The sequence below is a fragment of the Cryptomeria japonica genome, chromosome 3, assembly GCF_030272615.1.
Source record: "Cryptomeria japonica chromosome 3, Sugi_1.0, whole genome shotgun sequence".
NCBI classification, from domain to species: domain Eukaryota; kingdom Viridiplantae; phylum Streptophyta; class Pinopsida; order Cupressales; family Cupressaceae; genus Cryptomeria; species Cryptomeria japonica.
In genome coordinates this window covers 576,666,122-576,687,414 of record NC_081407.1, presented here as the reverse complement: position 1 = coordinate 576,687,414, position 21,293 = coordinate 576,666,122, and the positions used below count along the sequence as shown (strand labels likewise).

Genomic DNA, 21,293 nt, shown 5'->3' with positions numbered 1-21,293 from the left:
TAGACGACTAACTGACTAACAAAATCCTAAAAACGAAAGCAAAAACGAACGAAAACAAGCGAAAAGAGGGGGTCCCCATTTGCGATGGGGCGATGTGTGAAATGGTCACAACAGGCTTACAGGCCTGTTCAAGGATATTTTAGGGGTCATAAATGCATAATGAAGAGCCTTAGAGTTAATGAGGCTTGACTTTTTTCCCAAGCCCATCCCCTTCTAGACATGTTTAGACCCCTAAAATTTAGGCTTTTTGAGTTTGCTCGACCAAAAAGAGGAGGTGGATTTGATATTCATTGTTTGCTTTTGTAAAAGCATATATACTGCAAGACTTCATTATTTTCAGCGGTTCTCACCTTTTCTAATTTTGGATATTGTAATTTTCTGAGTTCTTTTGTAGAAGTAAAGAGTTTTGTAACCCATTTTGGAGAGAAATACAGATTGGTGACACCTTCTTAGCAGTGATAATAGCTTGTGTCTTCTCAGTTTTTCTGTTACTGTGTCTCTTTTGTGGTATGCAGTTTTCTTGAGGTGATGTTTTCCCCTTAGAAATTGCATTTCATGTTGATACCTTATGCAGGAATACACATATTTTATTAGGTTGTGAGTTGTGTTAATCATAAAATCAGTCATAAATTGTGAGGAAGATCTTTTTCTCCTACTAAGACCTGTGATTATTTAGTCTTGTCATGAACTGTTAATGTACAATTGTGTATCATTGGGTTGTGTAGGAAAGTCATTTGTGCTGATATATTGTGTCATTTGTTTTTGTGAGTCTCAAGATATCATCTGGTGCATCACCTTAGAATTAATTTTTTTCATTTTACATGTTATCCTTCTTACTCTTTCCTCTGCAAGAAAATGTTAGTTTAGGTGAAGTACTTAGAAAGAACCAGCTTACTTTGGAGGTCCACTTCGTTTTTTAGGTAACCCACATCCTTGAAGTGTTCGCATGGCTGCTGAAGTTCATAGCTTTGGTTAGGGTGCAATCTTTATTGATAACATGATCAATTGTGAAATTTGTACATCCATACTACTAACACCTTGCTGATTGTAAAGTGCCTTGCGTGGTCAACTGGATCCATCTTAGCCAAGCTTAACTTCAAGTACTATTCCATCATTGATAGGCTTCACCTTGAATGTATCTATGCTTGTAGTGGTGATTTGAAAATCATCAAGCTATCCCTAGATGATCGCACTAGCTTTGTGGAGATGTTCCTTGCATGTCGAAGCAGAGCTTAGTTGAGTTTCACCCAAGATTGTCCATTGCTCTTACATCCCTAGGATTATAGTAGCTTCCTAAACCCTATCCCTTTTTCTTTTTTCAATCGAGTTAATCCTGCGTTCCAACGACATTCAAGCATTCAAGATTCAATGTAAGTCCACCTTGTGATTCCAACAATATTACATCAAACAATTGAGTCTATTCAAGAGTACGTCAAGAGCTGACATTCAAGAACCTTGGAGTCGTCCCATTTGATCACACAACTTAGCATTTGGGAGGATTTTGTTCAAGAGAGGATATAATACTTAGTATTCTATTCTGTGTTGCATAGTTCATAAAGACACCATCAACAAGTGCTAATGATGGGTATATTTGTTACTTTCAATCCAATAAAAGATGATGGCAAAATGAGTGAACAATGCTATAAGGGGTAATATATATAATTATTTATAATTATCTCTGAACCTTTTATGTTATTATTTTGCAACTGTCAAAATAGTTACAACTCGCGCATGTGATCTGACAGAAAAAGTATCAGACTATTTATTCCTTTTGAAGTATATTTGAAATCAAATACTATGGAGGAAAACCCCTTGCTTTTTGTAATGCTTGTCATTTGCTTTTAACTTTTATTTTTATATTGCTTATATCACTTAAATCTGTCTCATGGTACTCTTCTTACACATTCAAATGCTAGAGATACACATATAAGAATTATTTTTGATTTTTTGAAGTTAGTTTGCACTAAATTGCTGTGTCTGGCAGGTATTGCGTCACAATAATTCAAGGGATGTGATAGAAAGAGTCCAGCAAGTCCTCAGGTGATTATTAATCATTGGATGTGAAATTTTGTAACAGTATCAATTCTGGATCTATATTTGAGCAGTTTTCTGACCACCTTATACTTTTCCAGACCGACCCCAGATAAGCTCGATTGCCTCGAACCCTTTGTTACCAGTTTCTTTAGGAGTGTACCACTTCCAACGATTGTCTGCATAAGTTTGCTGGATTGTAGATATGCATCTATTTTGGAGGAGCCGTCATTCACTAATTCCTCATCAGCTTGGATTTTCATCTCACGATTTGATTCTAATGGGCCACCAGTAGTCCTGTTGTTGCCTATCCATTCCACTTTTAATGGTTTGCATTTTTTACTTCATTATAGAGCAAACATATTATGTCATTGCTAAATAATTTTCTAATTGTTATCTGCACAATGATGTAGTTAAGTTCATATTATGGAGACTGAGAAGGAGTTTTTTTTGTAATTTTAGGGACAAGAACAGATGCTGTAGAGGGCAGCAACCTGTGCAGTATGTATTCTATCAGGAATCTTGAAGATGATTTGAAAAGTAATGATATTTTTAGCACTTCCAAGCTGATGGATGTAGTTGCTCAAGAGTTTCGTATGGTGCTTGAGGAAAACTTCCTTTCCTGTTTTGGTGCACCACTGTTAGCAAGTAACGAGGAGAAAATTAGATGGTTGCTGTGGAGAATGCAACTTGACAATCACCTTGCAAATCTTCTAAGGTGCATGGTGATATCTGAAATCTAACATTTTCTGGTAGAGACTTGTATTATGTTAGTTTTTGGCTAAATCAAGGAAGTTTTAATAGTGTTCTTTTGTAATTACAGGGGAATTGAAGATTCTTGGCTTGGTCCATGGAAATGCCTCTTATTGGGAAAACCGTCAGAAGCAGATTACTGTGATGCTTTACAAACACATATGCAGGAGCTTAAATCAATGGTTGATTCAGCAGCACTAAATATAAGAAAGGAGGATTACTTTCCTGTTGACACGGGTTTATTGAAAACTTTGTTAGGTGGTCTTCCCTCTCTAACAATTAATGAAATCGAGAAGTGCATTTGTTGCTTACTTTGGTCGAAACATTTTAAGCTTCTTCAGAGGCCATCATTGGCTCAGATGACCTCACTGGATTGCAGTACAGAGTGGAATGGAAAAGAAAATATTCATGGTTCCATTTTATCTCTTCGTATTGATGAAGAATCTGCATGCCAGGATATCATTGGAAAAACTGCAAAAGAACTTTCCAGCATATTTCAATGTGCAGCATCAAGGAAGAATCATTATTATAAGTATAACATTCATGATAATGAACCAAGGAAATCTTCCAGGAAACGGAAAAAACAGTTAAGAGAAGAAGATAGTACAGAATGCAGATCTTCTGAAAGTTTCCTACTGAGAAACTTGTCAAATGATTTGGAAAATTTAAGTACGATGTACATTCCAAGAGAACCAGTTGTGCTTGTACTTGATTCTAATTCACAGGTAAATGCATTAATTGTGGCACTATAATATTTCTTCAAATTTTATTAGCACTGAATGGTAAGGATATTGTATGGTTTTTTGTGCAGGTACTTCCTTGGGAAAGCTTGCCAATACTTCGGAACCAAGAAGTTTATCGTATGCCATCTGTGGGAAGCATTTCAGCAGCTATGATTTCCAGAGGCCGTCAAGAAATGGTGGCTTGTTTTGAAGAAAAAAAGAAAAAAATGTCAAAATGAAAAACCAATACAAAGAAGAAGATATTGGCTAGAAAAAATCCAAGGTCTGTAGCTTTGGAATTGATACCTAAACTACCAGTCATGGACCCTTACAATGCATTCTATTTGTTGAATCCAAGTGGAGACTTGAGTACCACACAGGCTTCATTTGAGGATTGGTTCAAGAGTCAGCAAGGCTGGAAGGTAAGATATGTTAAACAAACTTTTCTTGGGTTCAGATTTTTCCATTTTCAAACTTTTTCTTAACATGTATTTGGCTTGCTCCTTTAAGCTGATTCTTATCTTTCTAAAATACATTTCATATGGTTTTAACGTTTTACAGGTTTAATCTGGAGAAATTCCGACTTCAGAGGAGTGCAGTTTAGCACTCCAAAACCATGACCTTTTCATCTATTTGGGACATGGAAGTGGTATGAGACTTAATAATTTAAATCTTATTCAGAAGAGTCTAACAAATAAGATAACATTTTGGGTTGCAATTTTTATGTTTGGACTAGGTTTTAACAATAAAATATCTTTTATTTTGTGTGACTGGAATACCACTTTAGAAGAGTTTGATCCAATTTATTTTAATGGGTTAATGATTGTCTTAGTATTGGTTTGACTGTTTATGACCAATCATGTAATTTTTTTCTGTTCATGTAATTGATCTTTAAAATGTTGGAGATAGTTTCTTAACAATCCTCAATTTTGGGCGCTTGAATATGTCAACTCCACAAACTCTCCCAATACACTAAATTCTAGCTCAAATTGCTTAATAATTTTAGTTAGCTTATTCCATTATGCAAGAATATGAGAAAATCAAGCAAAATGCATCGAAACAGCAGCAGCAAACATCATCAAATAGATAGAAATGCAGAGACACACCTGAAGAAATCCGTAAATGGTAAAAAAAGCTCTAGAAGAGTGCTTAAACTCTTCATGCTACTAATCCCAGTCTTGTACACGCCTTTTTATTATTTTAGAGACATATTAGAACCAGTATAACATGTACAACAAGCTCCTACACCTGTAGATGTAAAGAAATCTATGGAAATCCCATGTTCTTCACTTGCAACTGTAAAAATTGAACATATGGAGTTTTAGAATGAGAGACAAACCTTGCTCTAGATGTTGCTTGTCCTTTTGTCTTTGGAATCCTTCTTGGGTGGCAAATTCAGTGTCAAATGCTTGGAATAGAAAGAGACAATGTTGAAAACTCTTCAACTTCCTTACAGTATGAAACCACCGGTTTTAAAATGCTAGTGGTTAACAAACAATTGGGACATTATAAAATTGTCGGGTCCGTTATTGAACTGCTACTTGAAACTGGCAGTTGTGAAACAGCTGAGTTAGTAAATCACCACCGAAAAAAAATTGGCTTTTTTGTCACCAACTAATATATACATATCCTCTGCCATTGTTCCTTTGTTCTTTGCAATATTTGAGATTTTCTGGAACGTTGCAAAGTTGTCTTCTGCACTGATGACCAAGACTGGCTACTAAACTGCTAAGTTACCGGTACGTCCATTTTTCCTGCAGATTCCAGGTACGATTCGTTTCTGAATCTGAATCGTCCTGGAATCCTTGTGGAATCGAATAGGGTTCCTTCATTTAGCCCTGGAAACGCATCTAGTTTTCCAACCAAGAATCCTGACGAATTTGGAATGATGTGGCGATTTCGTCACGTTTTCGAGGGTTTTTTTTGTTTTGCTTTTAGTCTGAAAAACGGGTTTAATATAAACCTTAAGGCGAAAAGCAAAACAACAATTAATACGCGTGGTTCTCTTTGGCGGCGGAAAAGAATGCAGGAGAAGCACGAAGAAGCCACGAAGAAGCATGATGAACGCGGGAGAAGCCACGAACAAAGAGCGACGACCAAGCACAGCCCAACACGACCCAGGCAGAGCTCAACGCCGGTAGAGAGACAGGTCACGACAATGTAGGAGTTAATTTGTTTTGCTATAGTTTTACGATTTATATCTATTTTTTTATTTGTTTGTTTGTTTAAATTATTTTATTTATTTATTATAATAAGCTAAAAATCTAGATTTTATCATTTATGGTTTAGGTTTATTTTTTTGGTTTAGGAAGTTACAATTTAATTTTAATTTTTGAAATATAATTTTATTATTTTTATTTAATGATTTATATTTATATAAATTTTAAATTTTAAAATATTAAATATTTAATTTTAAAATTAATTCATAAATGTTAATGATTTATTTAAAATGTTAAATTATTAATTATTATGTAAGTAAATTTTGACAAATGGATATTTAAAATTTCCAAATATATTTGTATAAATTTTTTCCCAAGTTTTGTTTAGCATATGGATGATATTTGGGATTCTAAATTTAATTTTTATTTCTGCTCTTTACGCTGCATATATGTATATATTTATGATTTTAACATTTTTTTGTACGGACGTACCCAAACGTACCCAAACCCGCCCCCCCCAAAATTGCCGTACCGGCGTACTGTACCTACGCACCCGTACCTGCACCCGTACCCGTACCGGCAACTTAGCTAAACTGTCATAGAAAGGATTTACAGATGATTGAAATCTTGTGCTCTTTGGAAGTGGCAAGATCTTACCTATTGTGACCTAATCACACATCACCCCATCCCAGATGGGGACTCCCTACTTTTTAGGCCCTCTTGGTCTTTTGTTTTGGTTTTTGGGGTCTTTTGGTGGCGGTCTCGGTAGTCTCTCTGCTTTGCAAATATTTGGGGGTCTTTTTGATCAAGTTTGCTTTTTGTTTGAGTGAATTTGGTTGAGTCTAGGGCTCGTTTTGTCAATTTTAGGGTTTTTGCCTTCAACCCTAGATTTTAGGGGTTTATTTTAGGGTTTTGGAAAAATGAGTGTATAACTAGAATGAGGACCCTTCAAGGAACCTGGCAGTAAAATTTGAGCGAAAATGGACCAACTTTCTATTCCTATTTTTTAGGGATTTTATAGCGTCCCAGAATGTCTTCATTTTGCCAAAAATAAAACTATTTTTAGTAATTTCTATTTATAGTAAGTCATCTTGTGTCATGTTTTGGGCTCTAACTTTGACGTTTTGAATAGTTTCTTTTTTTGGAAAGTTCATTTCTGGTAGGACCATTCAGGCAGACGATGAAGAATAAGCATTCTTGAAGAATCTGTCCAAATCCGGAAAGTCAGAAGTAGACATACTAGATAAAAAATGGCTAAGTGTTGGCATCCATTCCTAGAGTGGAAAGTGGTAAAAAATGTTTTAAGTGTGGAGAAATCTACTTCAAAACCCCCAAAATGGCATGATAAAAACTTCGATTGCATACATTCTTGCAAAAAAATGAAACCAAAGGACCATTGGAAAAGATTTTAGAAAGAACAAAAAGAAAACAAAAACAATCTCATACCTTAAGAAAACAGACAACACACTACTCCAATGCAACGCTTCAAGCAAAGAGAAAACACGAAAAACAATCTCCTCTCGAGCTCATATAAAAGCAAAATGAGAGTCCTTTTCCAATGCAATAACAAACCAACCTTCCTCCTTAATCGCAACAAATTGAATGTGCAAAGGAACAAAAATCGGGTCTATAGGAAGCAGTTGAAGACCTAAAATGGATGCAAACTTGTAATCGGGTTATATTTACCTTATCACAAGTGACTTAAAGACTTGTAATTGGGTTTGAAACCCCTGATTACAAGTTACATAATAAATGAACACTCCAAACTTGTAATCGGGATATATTTACCCGATTACAAGTCTAAACGACTTGCACAAAGTGAAATCGGGTTGTATATACATTATTACAAGTTTTAAAACACTTAACAAAAAACTCTTTCCACTTGTAATCGGAAGTGAATAAATTTCACTTGCAATGCACCTAGAAATACCCCCAACTTGCACTATGACTTCTGAAACCTGATTTTGTACTAAGGGCAAAAAAGAAGTCTCAAAACAATTAAAATCTAACCAAGGAAAACCAAAGAAAGGCACACTTAAAATAGCCAACATTTGAGACAAATTTCAACCTTGGGAAGCGTGCAAAAAGGCTCAAAGGATGAATTTAAACAAAAAATTCAAGGGGGTTGCTCATATTTTGATTTACAAAATGAGGACAACACCTCTAGTTAGAAGATTAGCTATCCTAAATGTTCAATCTTCTTTCTCAACACTCTTGAGCATAGGCAAAGGAAAAGTTCTAGTATTCTTGGTTGTAAAATTGAGGCTCTTCCCGCTATGTATTTGCGCCTCCCAGTTTGTGGTAACACTATTTTGTACTCTTTTTGGTTTGGGCTAATTGACAAGTTTCTTTCGAAGTTAGTGGGGTGGAAGGGTGCCCTTCTTAGCCAAGTAGGGAAAGTCCAGCTTATTAAGGCTACCATCCAAAAGCTCCTTGTTTATGCTATGAACCTCGTTTTTTATGGTCTAGTACTGAAGAGAAAAAAAGAATTTACCCTCTAACCTTGGACCAAGTTTGCAAGCCTAAAACATTTGGTTGATTGGGAATTAGAAGTCTAAAAGATTTTAATTACGCTCTTTTGGCTAAACAACTATGGAAACTCTTCACTGAAAATATTGAATGGAATAAGATTATGCTCAGCAAATATGTGCGGGGCCCTCCTATCCTTAGTAAGTTTATGCATTCTCAGGATCATCCTCTTGGTTCAGTTTTAAGGAATTTTTTATCGAAAGCCAAATTTGTCATCTCGAAAGGTTTAAGGTGGACCCTTGGGAATGGATGACTTATAAGTTTCTGGGATGATTGGTGGATGGGGCATTGCCCCTTTATTGAGCTGCCTAATTTCCATCCCTTTAAAGATACTTGCACCAGGTTCTTTGGTTGTAGGGTGGCTGATTATATTTAGAATGGCAAATGGAAGAATCTTTTCTGTATGGATCTGGGTCTCCTTGATCTCCAAAGACTGCTTCATCATGTGCACATTTCTATTTTTCCCGATCACGATCGGATGTTTTGGAACTTTTCTCCCCTTGGTAAGTTTTTGATTACTTCAGCCTTCCCTCTTCTGGTTCAGCCTCTCTCTCCTCCCCCCTTTTGGGCTATGGCGTGGAACTCTAAGCTGATTCCAAAGATTAATATTGTTTTTTTGGCTCCTTGTCCAAAACAAAGTTCTTACTATTGATAACCTTTGCAAGAGAGGTTTTGGCTTGGCCAATAGATGCTTCCTCTGTGTTGAGGTTTGAGAGTGCTCTTCATCTTATTTTGGGCTGTTCCTCCATTAGGGATGTTTGGGCTCATGTTTTGGGCTTTTGGAACCTCAATTGGGTTTTCCCTTCTTTTTTATGTTTTGTGGACTCAATGGTCAGCCCCCTCACATAATTCAGCGCTTTCTTTCCTTTGGTCTTTAATTATTCCTTATATTGCTTGGGGTGTGTGGAGAAAAAAGGAATAATCGTGTTTTTAGAGACTCCTCATTGAGCTCTTCAATTGTTTCCTTCAAAATCTGCCATGCTATCAAGGAAAAATTTCAGGTAAGGGGTCTTTGAGTCTAACTCTAATAGTTCAAAATTGGCTGTGGTTGTGGCTGATCATGATTTCCAGGTGGCTAAAAATTGGGGTCTCGACTATATGAGAACTCCATCCTGACTAGGAAAGTTAAAAATTCTAGAGATAATGTTGCTTGGTGCTTTCATCCTTTTGAATTAAAATCATCTTTGATGGGATGGCCAAGGGAAATTGAAGGCCAATAGGTTGTGGGCGAGTGTTGAGAGATGAATAGGTTGTGGCATTCCCTCTGAAAATACAGACCAATCACCTAGTTGAAGTGGCAACGACCTATCATGCTCTGAAACTTGCACATTCTCAAGGGTATAAAACAGTGTGGATTGAAGGTGGCTCGCTCAACATTATTCAATGTCACTCAATATTATTAATTCTTTTGAGGCCTCCTATATATGCCATATTTTCAGGGAAGGTATTATGCTCGTTGACTCTTTTGTCAATATTGGTGTTACTAGCATGGATGAGATTAGCAGGAGGAGGAATGAACCCCTCCCTCTTAATGTTGATAACATTATTAAGTTTGATATTCATGGTTAGAGAGAATGTTTCAATTAATTGCCCTGGTTTTCACAAGGCTCTTATGTTAACTTTTTGCATGTGGAAGGTCAGTATTATTTATGATTTTGTGAAAAGCCCTTGTCCTGGTGTTCTCTGTGGGGTAGACAAAGAGTAGTTTACTAGCTGATTATTCTGCTTGTGAGGCTTTGGGGTAGGCTCTCAACTACAGTTCTTTTCCTTTACTTGTTAATCTACATGATGATGGATGGCAAGAGGAACAAGGTTGAACCCTTGACTATCAATGATGTGAAGATAAATGCTAAGGTCTAGTGAATTCTGGAAAAGGGTGGTGTAATTCCTTATTTGGAACCTCTTCATGGCTGTGATCCTAAAGCATCAAAAGTCTTCATTAAGGGGTTGAAGTCCTAGATACTCTCATCTTTTGATAAGGAATTGGAGATTACAGAAGGAGTCATTACGGAGATGATTGGGCTTTCTACGTAGGGAAGGAAGATCTTCAAGGACAAAAATTCTTCTAAGGTGGTTGTGCAAAATTTTCTCAAAAAGGAGGGAGACGAACTGGTGAGGAAGTCCAATGGTGGCTATGACATCAAATTCCTCAAACCTCTTTGGGTGGCAGTTGCAAAGGTAATTATGCACTACTTTTCCTTGAATGGGAGACTTAGCACTATTATGTCTTCCTTTTCACATTGTTAAATCGTTTTAGGCATAAGTAGCAGGTTTCCTTCCCATATTATCTCCTTGCTTTGTAGGAATTCGGTGTTAAAGAACATAGGAAGAATGCTAGAAACCCAATTCTGCATGAGGGTTTGATTCTCTTTATTCTTGAACACATGAAATCTCTTCCTTCTCCTTCCAAAGCTAGGGTTTGGAGGGATGGCTCCCCTATCTTGGATGATGATGAGTTTGATATGGAGGCTGGGGGAGGCATTGATACCAAGACTAGATAAGAGGAATGGATTGTCAAGGAGGATGATTTGGATTCCCAAGAGACTTGTTCAACTCCTGATATGAAAGGTAAGGGCAAGACAATGAAAAGAGCTAAATTGGCTAATTCTTGTTCCAATGGGTCAGATTCTAGTGGGGTGGGTACTACTGGGAAGACTAAATTAGGGGTGGAGAAAGGTAAAAAAAATAAAAAAAGGGGACCAAGATAACTCCACTCCCATGGGTAAAGGTATTTTTGGGGAAGCCTCTTCTTCTCCATCCCCCAAGGATTGGTGGGAATAGGGGGGTGTTTCCATTTCCTAAAAAAATTGCAAAAGGACTCTCTCGTCCTTAATTTAAATCGTGAAGACCCAGATGATTTGCTTGGGGTCGTGTTGTGCATTGCACACACTCCCTGTTGCCAATAGGGTCCCCCTGTTCCTGTTTTTTTTGAGCCTTTCGTCCTCGCCCTGTTGAGTTTCGCGCAGAGTGTCTCGTGTCCTTTCGAGCGAGTCCGCGACTGGTCCGTTGAGTGATGATGTCAAAGAAATGAGCCGATGAATCCATCCGGCTAGTCTAGCCCTCGGGCACGGTGCCAAGAGTTTGTTCGAAATTTTGAAAATCGCCTTGGATAGGCGTAAGGTGATAGAAATTGGCGAAGCCCGCCAAGCAAGAGTAATGCGTCTAAAGGTCGCACGAGGACCAAAGTCGCCGCTTTTCGCACAACAGCTACGAAGTAGATTGCATAAGGTTTATCTCTGCGATGTTTGTGGGATTTGAGTAAAAGATGATTTTCGCTTGCTGGTGAAGGAACGAATTTCCTGGCCAAAATGCCGAGGTTGCGAAACTTGCCCAAATGCCTTAGAATTCCGAAGCCTCCGAAATCCAAATTTGTAGAGTCTGGCGAAAATTGGTCTGAGTCCGAAATTTTACTTAAGTTCCCAAAATTGCCTTATGGGCCAAATTTCGGACCCAGAGGCCAAAAGGTTAAAATTTCACAAGGTTTAGAAGGTTGCTAGATCGCCTAGGGGGCCGAATTTCGGACCTTGGGGCAAAAATTTTGAAATTCAAAATATGTTATTTGGTCCGAAATTCACTTGAAATGCTCAAATTCGGACCTTGGGGCGAAAATTGAATAATGTGAAATCTTGCAAAAAGACCAAATGCTCCGAAAATCACTTAAACGCTCATTTTCGGAACATGGGGCGAAAATTAGAAAATATGAAATGCAGGTGAAATTTTGCCAAAAGTGTGTTTAAGTCCGAAGTTTTATAACTTGCAAGAAGGGGGCCAAGGTCCGAAGTTTTATTTGCAAAATAAGGCAAATGCTCCGAAATATCCCCAATCGCGAAAAAGAGTTTAAATTCATTCAAACACTTCGCAATTTGCAAAATGGTGGTTTAGGTCCGAAAATGATAGAATTCGGCAAAATGTTTAAATGGTCCGAATTTCACTTTAAAACGTCCAAATTCGGACCCTGGGGCCGAGATTCAAAAGTATGACAAACTTACAAATAGCGTTAAAAGGTTCAAAGTTTTTACTTGCAAATAGTGTGAATGCTCCAAAAATATCTCCAAGGTTGCAAAAACGTCTAAGCGCTCCGAATTTGCCAAGAAGGTTAAAAAACGCAAAATTCTCATCATGCTGAATCCTCCGAAGTTTCTTCGACTTGCAAGATTGGGCTTAGGGTCCGAAGTTTCCTGTTGCAAAACATGTTAAATACTCCGAAGTTCGCCAAAGTTAAAATCGCGAAAATCCCAAGAAGCGATGAATGATCCGAAATTTTGAATAAACTCCAGAATCGCTTAAGGCGCTGAAGCTCTGAAATTCGCCAGAAGGTTAAAATCGTGAAAATTGCAAAGGGTGAAATAGCTCCGAAGTTCACGTAGGTTCGGTAAAAGCAAAGTTTAAATTTCGAAGGGCCTCCATATCCCCAAGGCCGCGAGTTGGGGGATAGATGCAGAATTTGTAAAACTCTCTAGAAGGTCCGAAAATGAGAAGATAAACGCCATTCGCATTTGAAAAAGCCCCCTCCATGCTGCTGCATTTCGTGTAAAGGAGATCTCATCTGATTTTGAAAGGGAAAGAAAGCTAATTTCGCACGATCCAAGGTAATTCAAGGTAAAACGCTGCATAAACTATCCCAAATCATTCAAATTCAGATTGCCAATTACCCAGGGTAAAAATCCATTTAAAATGATAAATTCTCTTTCATCCAACAACCGCGAGAAATATAAATCAAGGAGATAACCGTTGGAATTCGAAACTTTGCAGAAACGTTCATTCGCCTTCACGCAGCAAGGCCGGGCAATTCTTCCCCATCCGTTTTCCTCAGGTAAGTACGCTCTGTCTTCCTTGATCATCTGAAATGCTTATAAATCAAACAGGCGTATGTGCGAAATCTGATTAAAATGCTCCAATTTTCGAAATCTGCATCTCTTTCGCTTGTAAAACGTTGTTCAAAGCAGTCAAAATTTAGAATTCACTCCTAAGGTTTAGCCAGGAATTGCATTTTCAAACTTAGGAGAATTTTTCATGCTTTGTCTCTGTTGAAAATTAATCCAAAATCCGGAAAGCGTCAAGTATAAATTCGCAATCAAAAATCTTCATGAATGCTGTGGTTAAATTGATCAAGCCCTTTTAGCTAGAAATGTCGCTCCATGTCCAATCTAAATTTTGAATTAATCTTGTGAATGCTGGAATATTTTCTATCTAACCTACCTTACTTCTTGTGTATCACCTCGTAATCCGCATCCGGCTGTGCAGGATAAATGCCTAAATCGGCAGTAGAATCATCAAAAACACCCGCTGCAACCGAGACATCGCGAGCATCCAAATCAGATATCTCGCGCAAGGTTGAAAGGATGACGTATCAATATCAGAGAGGAGGATTGAGGGAGTCAAAAGTGTAGAGCGTCTGGGACAATGTCGGTGATACCGACCTTGGCCATAATGACATTCAAGACTTCAGGAATCGGGTCTTCTCACCTAACGCATATGGCAAGCCTAGACAGATGGTGGAAAGTGGCATCGCCCAAGCGGCAGGATTTCCTCCAGTAGTACAGAACTATGAGCTAGTGGTAGAGGCTGCCCGTCACTATCAGCCAAATTCCAGATTGGTGCTCCTTGAGAACATGACCATCGCCATCTTCACTCCTGAGGCCATTGGCGATGCATTTGACATTCCCTTTCCAAACAATCCCACAGCCACAACTATAGATGAAGCACAAGGGGCATATGATATGAATCCGGCCCGATGCAAAGCACTGATCAACGAAGAGTGGTACAAGGAGAAAAGGCCTCCAAGTGCCAGAATTGTGAAAAAGACCCCCAGAAGTGATTTTCATAATGAACATGGGTATATGGTCACATTACTCAGCTGAGTTATGGGACTCCCTAAATCCAACTACTTTGAAGAGTGGATGTTCTATTTCACAGAGCAAGTCTTCACTGGGAAGTCTAAATTCGACTGGGCCCAGATCATAAGCGACAACATTCACACCCAGCTGATAGAGCTTGAAACGAAGAAATACTTCACCATGACCTCTTATTTGGTTTATATGTTCGCCAAGAACCAGCCACTGCCAGGTTTGATAATGAAAGGTGAAATCAAGAATGGGCTTGGTCAGGTAAAGGTCTATGATTGTTACCCACAGCTGCATTACCAAGATATAGCTCAGAGGGAAAAGAACAGCCCAACTTATGCAGTTGGCCAATATGAGTGCGTCAATGATGCCTTCATGATGCGCCTGGTCAGGCTGATGCAGGGAGGATTACACATAAGGCTCTCAGAGCAAGCTACTATCCTAGTACAGAGGTATGGAGCCTGGTTCATTCAGTTCCCGAGGTTCTCCTATATCCGAATAGTGGGCTTTGATGGTGCCCCTCTTCGACTTCCACGGTACCCAACCGACAAAGTAATTCTTATGGAGGTTGCAAGGCAGTCACGTCCGATCGGCATCTTACTTAGAGAAAGTAAGCAGGCTGGATTCACATTCCCCATGATCACAGGCAACCATGATGTCCACCTGAAGACCCCTACCCTAGTAGAGGAATCCCTTGCAGAGCTGGCCTCTTATGGCCTATAGGACCATTTTCCAAGAAAATATTTCGATCATGATAATCTGGCAAAGAGAGCCTATGGTAGGCAGTACAGAGAAAAGGAATTAGTTGAAGACTATTGGAAGAATTGCTCTGATGACTACGAGGTCAGGAGGCGGGAATACTCTAGACTAAGTGTGTAGCAAATGCAACTCTTTGAATACCGTCAGGTTCCAGATCAGCTCACAGATTCAGGGAATTGCCTCTAGGTCCGAGAATTTGAAGTAGTAAGGCATCTCTTGCCAAGCGTTGATTGGTCCTAGGACCCAATCACTGATTTCGAGGCAGTCATGGCAGCCCCAACAAGGTACACAGATCAATGGTTACATCAGCAGATTGAGAGGCTAATACATGAAGGAGTCCAATTCACCTACCACCTAATGGGTAGCCTTGATTCTCAGTCCTCCGAAGATGAGGGAACGTCTAGTGCACCCCGGGAAGAAACTGAGAAACCAGAGAAAAGAAAGAAGGCTAAGGCTTGCAGAGGGACTCGGACGTCCAAAAGAACAAGAAGGGAGAAGATTTCTATAAAGAGACCAGAGGTCACGTCATCGTCAAAGGACCCCAGTTCGTCCGACGATGTAGTGGAATTAGATTATATACCTGCTTCGCCTTCTCAAAGTGACATTGATGCGTTTGGAATTGATGATCCTCCCGTGCCTGACATGCTGGAAGCTGAGCTAAGAGCCCTCGAATCGACCGAACTGGGCAACCAAATAGAGGAAGGAGAGATTCCATCCACCCAGGGGGTCAAAGTGCATGAACCTGCTCAACAGAGCTGCCACGAGTTGTTGCTCCACAATACAGCCAAAGATGACTCCACCGTCGAAGGAGAGCAAAGGATAGATGAGACTCATGAGCTCGAAAGGACTAAGGAACAACCATCACATGAAGATGTCAGACAGTTGTTCAGTGAAATAGGGGAAAATTCAGCTGCAAGCAAAGAGCTTCGCACCTCTTTCACTCCTCCGGTAGCCGAGCCGCTACGAATCTGTGGTGAGTTGGCTGGGGACGTCAAAGAACAGAATGCAGACTTAACCTTATTATCAGCTTAGACAGTGCCTCAAGAATGGTTGATTGCCAGAGCCCAGCGCAAGGCCGCCACCAAACCACCTATTGATCTAGAGGATATCTTCTCGCGCATGGACCAAGCAAAAGCTAAGGGGAAGAAAAAGCTCAAGGCATATTCTAGAGTGACCAAAGACGAGCAAAGGAACCGCACTCTCCACATTGCCACCCCGCCTATAGACAAGCCAGCAGATCAGATTACACTGGTAGATTATAGCATCACAACTGTCCCCATCGGACGAGCCACTAAAGAGCAAGAAAAAGAAGAATTTAAGGATTCAGTGCAGAATATACTCAGGCAGCTCGAAGAGATAACAACTGAAAAGGACATGTATCGGGCTCGTGCTAAGCAAGCTGAGGGATACATCGATCAGCTCCTAAGGCCACTACACAATGCTTTCGAATCCCATATTCCCCCAACGACATTGGCGCAAAGGACCACAACAGAATTTGAAGGAGTACGGGACACCGCAAGGGCTGTCAAGGAATGGATACGAGACATCAAGAAAAGGGGAGAGCGAATCCTTAAGGAAGTAAAAGAGATGGCCTGCCATCGAGAGCTCACTCTAGTCAAGCTATTAGAGGTAAAGAGGGAATCCCTCCACATGCACGAAGTGGCTGCCACTACCCTTCCCCTCATGAGAGCTCTTTTCTGGACACACGCGCATATTCCTACATTGTCCGCCATCCTAGATCCTCATAGCATCAGTGCTCTTAAGGAATGGTATTGGACTATCACCATGAAGAATGACACCAAAGAAATTATTGACAAAGAGAGTGACGCATGTGAAGTGATTCTGGGAAACATGCAAGAACTAGGTAAGACCATTCTCCGATCAATGGTTTCGGGATGGATAAATGACTTTTTCCGATGATGCAATCCAGTCGGACTGGGAAGAAAGATTGGGAACGGATAGGATTACCTATTCCGCTAAGGACTTGAGTTTTACTGGTCAGTTCCATTCAGACATATTATGCTTTGAGCGTAATGGCTTGAGCTCGAAGGATGGTTTAAAGCACGTGGACCAATATCTCGAAGGCATGCAATACAAAATTCGCCATCCTCCCATGCCTCCATTCAGTCTGCTCTTCCAGTTATGCATCAGGTTCCAAGAATACGTTCGTGAGGAACGGGCAGCAGGTCGTGATTTATGGCGGGAATATTTGCATGGCGAAGATCAATTTCTAGAAAAGGAGTGTGAGACTGAAATAGAGAAAGTAATTTCTCAAAAGTGCTTTTTTCCCTCTAAATCTTAAAAGTGCACTTTTGCACCAAAAGGTGACATTTGACTTCTAGTCAACAAAATGTAAAACTTTATTGATACACCTTTTTGGATTATTTCAAATTGATTTAATTATCCCTTTTTGGGTAGTTATTGCCCATTTTGGGGTGGTTGTTGATATTTGCATCACATTTATGGGTATGGGCAGCCATACTTTATGGATGAATCTGGGCCACTTGTTTAGATTAAATCTAGGCCATTCATCCTTTTTTGAAGTCTATTTAAGGGATTGGTTTTCCCTCATTTTGTAAGAAGTTCTTGGATTGTTGCAAAAGCTCTGGCGAAATTTTACAGGAATTAATGTAAAGATTAAGACTGTTTTCAAGTTTCCTTGTGAGTGCATGGTCTCCTTCTTCACTTAATTTAGAAATCTTTCAGTTATGTTTATTTCTTTTACATAGCATTTTCAAGCAAGCATCTGATAGAATCCTTGCAGTCCACACCATTAGGGAACGACTGATTGCCTTTCTTTCTGCATGGTTAATCTGGACCTTTCATGCTTAGTTCGGTTATCAAACACATACTATGAATGTAAAAGTTCTAATGTTGTACTTGATAACATGAAAATCTTGTTTTTTCCTTTGAAGATTGCATTGGATTTATGCAAACATTGTGCTTGAGTAGCTGGTGATGTTTAATCTAGTTTCTTGGAGGTGTCTGTATGCTTGACTGAATTTGTTATCTTAGTTAGAATTTACATTTCATGTCTCTCTCTCTCCCCCTATCCTTCCCTCCTTTTTCCCCTTTTTTATCCAGAAAATTTGCAGTCCCATTAAAACAGTATCAACTTAACCAAAATCATTTGATAGGAAGATTATAAAAGTTCCAGGGAACTTATCTATAAATTACCCATTCAACGTAAGTCCCCCTTGTGTTTCCAGCAAAAACACATTAGACCACTGAGTAGTCCCATAGTCAAGACCTGACAAAAGAAACCTTGAGGTCGTCCCCTTTGATCAAATATAAAAAAAACAGCATTAGGGACTTCCTTATCTCAAGAGAGGATAGGATACTTAGCTGGTTATTCTATTCTGCATTGGCCGTATGGAGTTTGCAGCAATGTGATTTCAGACAGGTCAACAGGTCGCTAGGGATGCAGCTGTTGACCATTTTAGATTTTCAAAATGGTTCTTTTTAGAGATTGACCAGATCAATATGAGAATCCGTTCCTTGTAGAGTAACGTCACATCTATTCAAGGTAATGTAGGTACTAGGTTTGAGGAGGAAGAAAGGAAAATGCTAGTTATTCTTGAGAATTTTGCTAAAGATGGTAAAAATATAAAATCTGATTATGAAAGACGGATTGGTGGGTTGGAGGTTAAAATAAAGAAGGTGCATGATAACCTGGTTAATTTGATTAACATCAGTGACGAGGCTATTTATAATAGTGCTTAAAGTATTAGATGTCTTGTGGATAAATGATAGAAACTCTAGGCTGCAAAAACTTTTGATGGTGCGTATGTGGATTTGGAGAGTTTGGGTAAGGGTAATCAGGCGGGTGCTAAGAAGGGTCCATGTTCTTGCACGTGGAGCAACATGGATAAGTCTGCTGAGCAGGCTAAAACTAATATGCAGGATATGAACAATTTGTATCAGAATATTAACCAACTAGAGATGGATGTTGCTAAGGCCCTCAAAAACCTCCAGCAGTTGTGCTTGCTTGTGGTTCTGTTTTCTTTTTGTGTTGTACTTCTCCCCTTCTTTGCTGATGTGTGTCCGCTTTCTTGTAATGGCCCGACCTGATCTATTTCAATATACTAAAATTGATTAATATTTAAAAATTAGTTATTAACAAGTGCTTATTTATTTTCCTCATTGGATGATTAATTTATTATTCTTGGTTCTTAATACAGATATCAGACCCTGCTACTACTTCAGTTTTAAGGGAGAAGGGTCTATGTATGTTACCAAAGCGCTTAGAGACCAAATACAATAGGTTCCCTCAAAGTTTACAGATCCAAGCCATTACCTATCCTGGGTCTATACCCTCAAGGCTTATAAGTCGCTGATCTCCACCCTATCTTGGGACTTAACCTATTGCTTGGATTAAGACTGCCCCTCTTTGGAACATCTCATTCCCATCTTCTTAAACATTGACAGTAATAACATGATTTAGACTATAAGTAAACTAATTTCTTATGTATTATGAATAAATATATGAAATTAAGTACGACTGTCATACATATTGCAGTGCATATTAATATTACTATTAATTCTTCATAAGAACATTAGCAGGCTTCATATATTAAGCATACTTATTAAACACATCCCCATGCATACCATCAAGAACAAGGATGTTACTGCCTGTAACTTAATAACAGTTCTGATCTGCTCTGGTCCATGGTGATGTCACTAGATGCTTTTGATTCCTTCCCTTTATATCTCTCAATGTGAGGGAGAGGTCACACCTCTTCATCATGTATGCCCTTTGGCAAGAGATGCACCCTTTGAAAGAGTGCATCTCTTCATTATTTCTGCCCTTTGAAAGGGACTCAACCTTTCTAATCAGATCTGCACTTCTTATTTAAATCAGATCTGCAATTCTGATTCTCAAATTGTCCCCCTCTCAAATGAGGTTCTCTTCTCCCTTTTATATCTCATTGTTGAGGGAGTCACAGCTTTTCTTTTCATGTCCTTTGACCATTCATTAACTTAATTAAATTTAATTAATTATATTTAATTATATTCTTTTATATTTTAATTTTAATTTAATTTTTTCTTATTTTTCTTATTTTATTATTAATATTAAATTATATTTCAAAGTAGGGACATTACATTTCTTGCTGGTTGTAGGCTGCTGGTTGGCTGTGTGTATCTTTGTAGCAGCTTGTAATGTTCCATTCCTAAACTGAGATCAGTCCCCCCTAAGCATTATCCACTGGGATCACCCAAATTCGAGAACTCTCCAATGGAGACGAATTTGTAAATAAGATTCGAAAAGAGACCAAATAATCTATATGATCACTATATCAACCATATCCGAATCAGCGATTGTATAGATCAATGTCTATTGTTAACCGGTCAAAAAGAGAATAAAGAAGATAATCCCAGCCATTGAAAGGTCAAATATGTCCAACGTATATACACTTCCGCTATCTCAAAATATACATAAATAACGCAGCGATATTGTGCTTAATTGGATTGATCGATCAAGTTATATAATCTATACGTAAGAAGCGGTCATAGGAGTATCAATGCTTCACACCGTGCATTTCTAATCAAGGAGAAGATATCTATTAAGGAAACATGGTGCCAATACAAGACTATCATGATAGAAGATATTAATCAACAATGTAAATGGTTGGTGAGAGCGTATACGTCTCAGAGAGGTCATCATCAAGAACTAAATATTGAACAAAGTTGCTAGAATATCAACCGGGTATATACCAATCATGGTAACGAATATTAGCCATTGGTGATAACCGTGTTTTCATGATCGTAAAAGATCATCCACAATTAAGGCATGGACCAACAGTAATATAGAAATCAAGCTGGGCAAATGTTGATAATTAGATTGCATTAACTAATGCACACCATAACCATTCACCCATCGATATCTGTTGAAATGACAGCAAATGACTGAATAGCAATTATGAGTAATGAGTAATGCTTAAGATAACACCTGATTAATTAATTAACTGATTTACTAATGAAAACTGCCTGGTTAAAATACAAGTAAAGGAGCAACGATTAGCATAAACAATGATAGAGGTCAGCAGCGATAGTTGTAATAAGGAGTCACGACCCCATTATAAAGAAACATGAATGGGAGAAGGTGTGACTTTCAAGATGCAATCCTTCAAGGGTAATGGATACATAAGTCAATCAGGTCGCTCATTCCAAACACGGTAGAATCAGTATCTATCCTTGTTGTGATGTATTCACACATTGCCCCATTGCAAATGGGTACCCCTACTTTTTGCTTTCTAGGGTTTGCTTTCTAGGTTTTTAGGTTTTGTTTGTTAGCCTTTGCTTTTTGAGTGTCGCCAGGGGGATCACCTGGATAGCAGGCTCTACTTGAGCTAGGTTGAGTCTTTGGGGCCCCAGAATTAGGGTTTCTTTGAAAGTCTTCCTTAGGGCCTTGTTTTGATCTTGTTGCTAATTGTGTCTTGCTTGGTGAGTGAGTATCATTCTTGAAGGTCCAAGCTAGGTCAAGTTGGTGAGTGATG

The 21,293-nt window shown here is 38.8% G+C and overlaps 1 pseudogene; it reads left to right on the top strand.

The window, feature by feature from the left end:
• LOC131029557 (separase-like) overlaps positions 1-21,293 on the top strand; it is a 141,674-nt pseudogene that overhangs the window by 104,839 nt on the left and 15,542 nt on the right.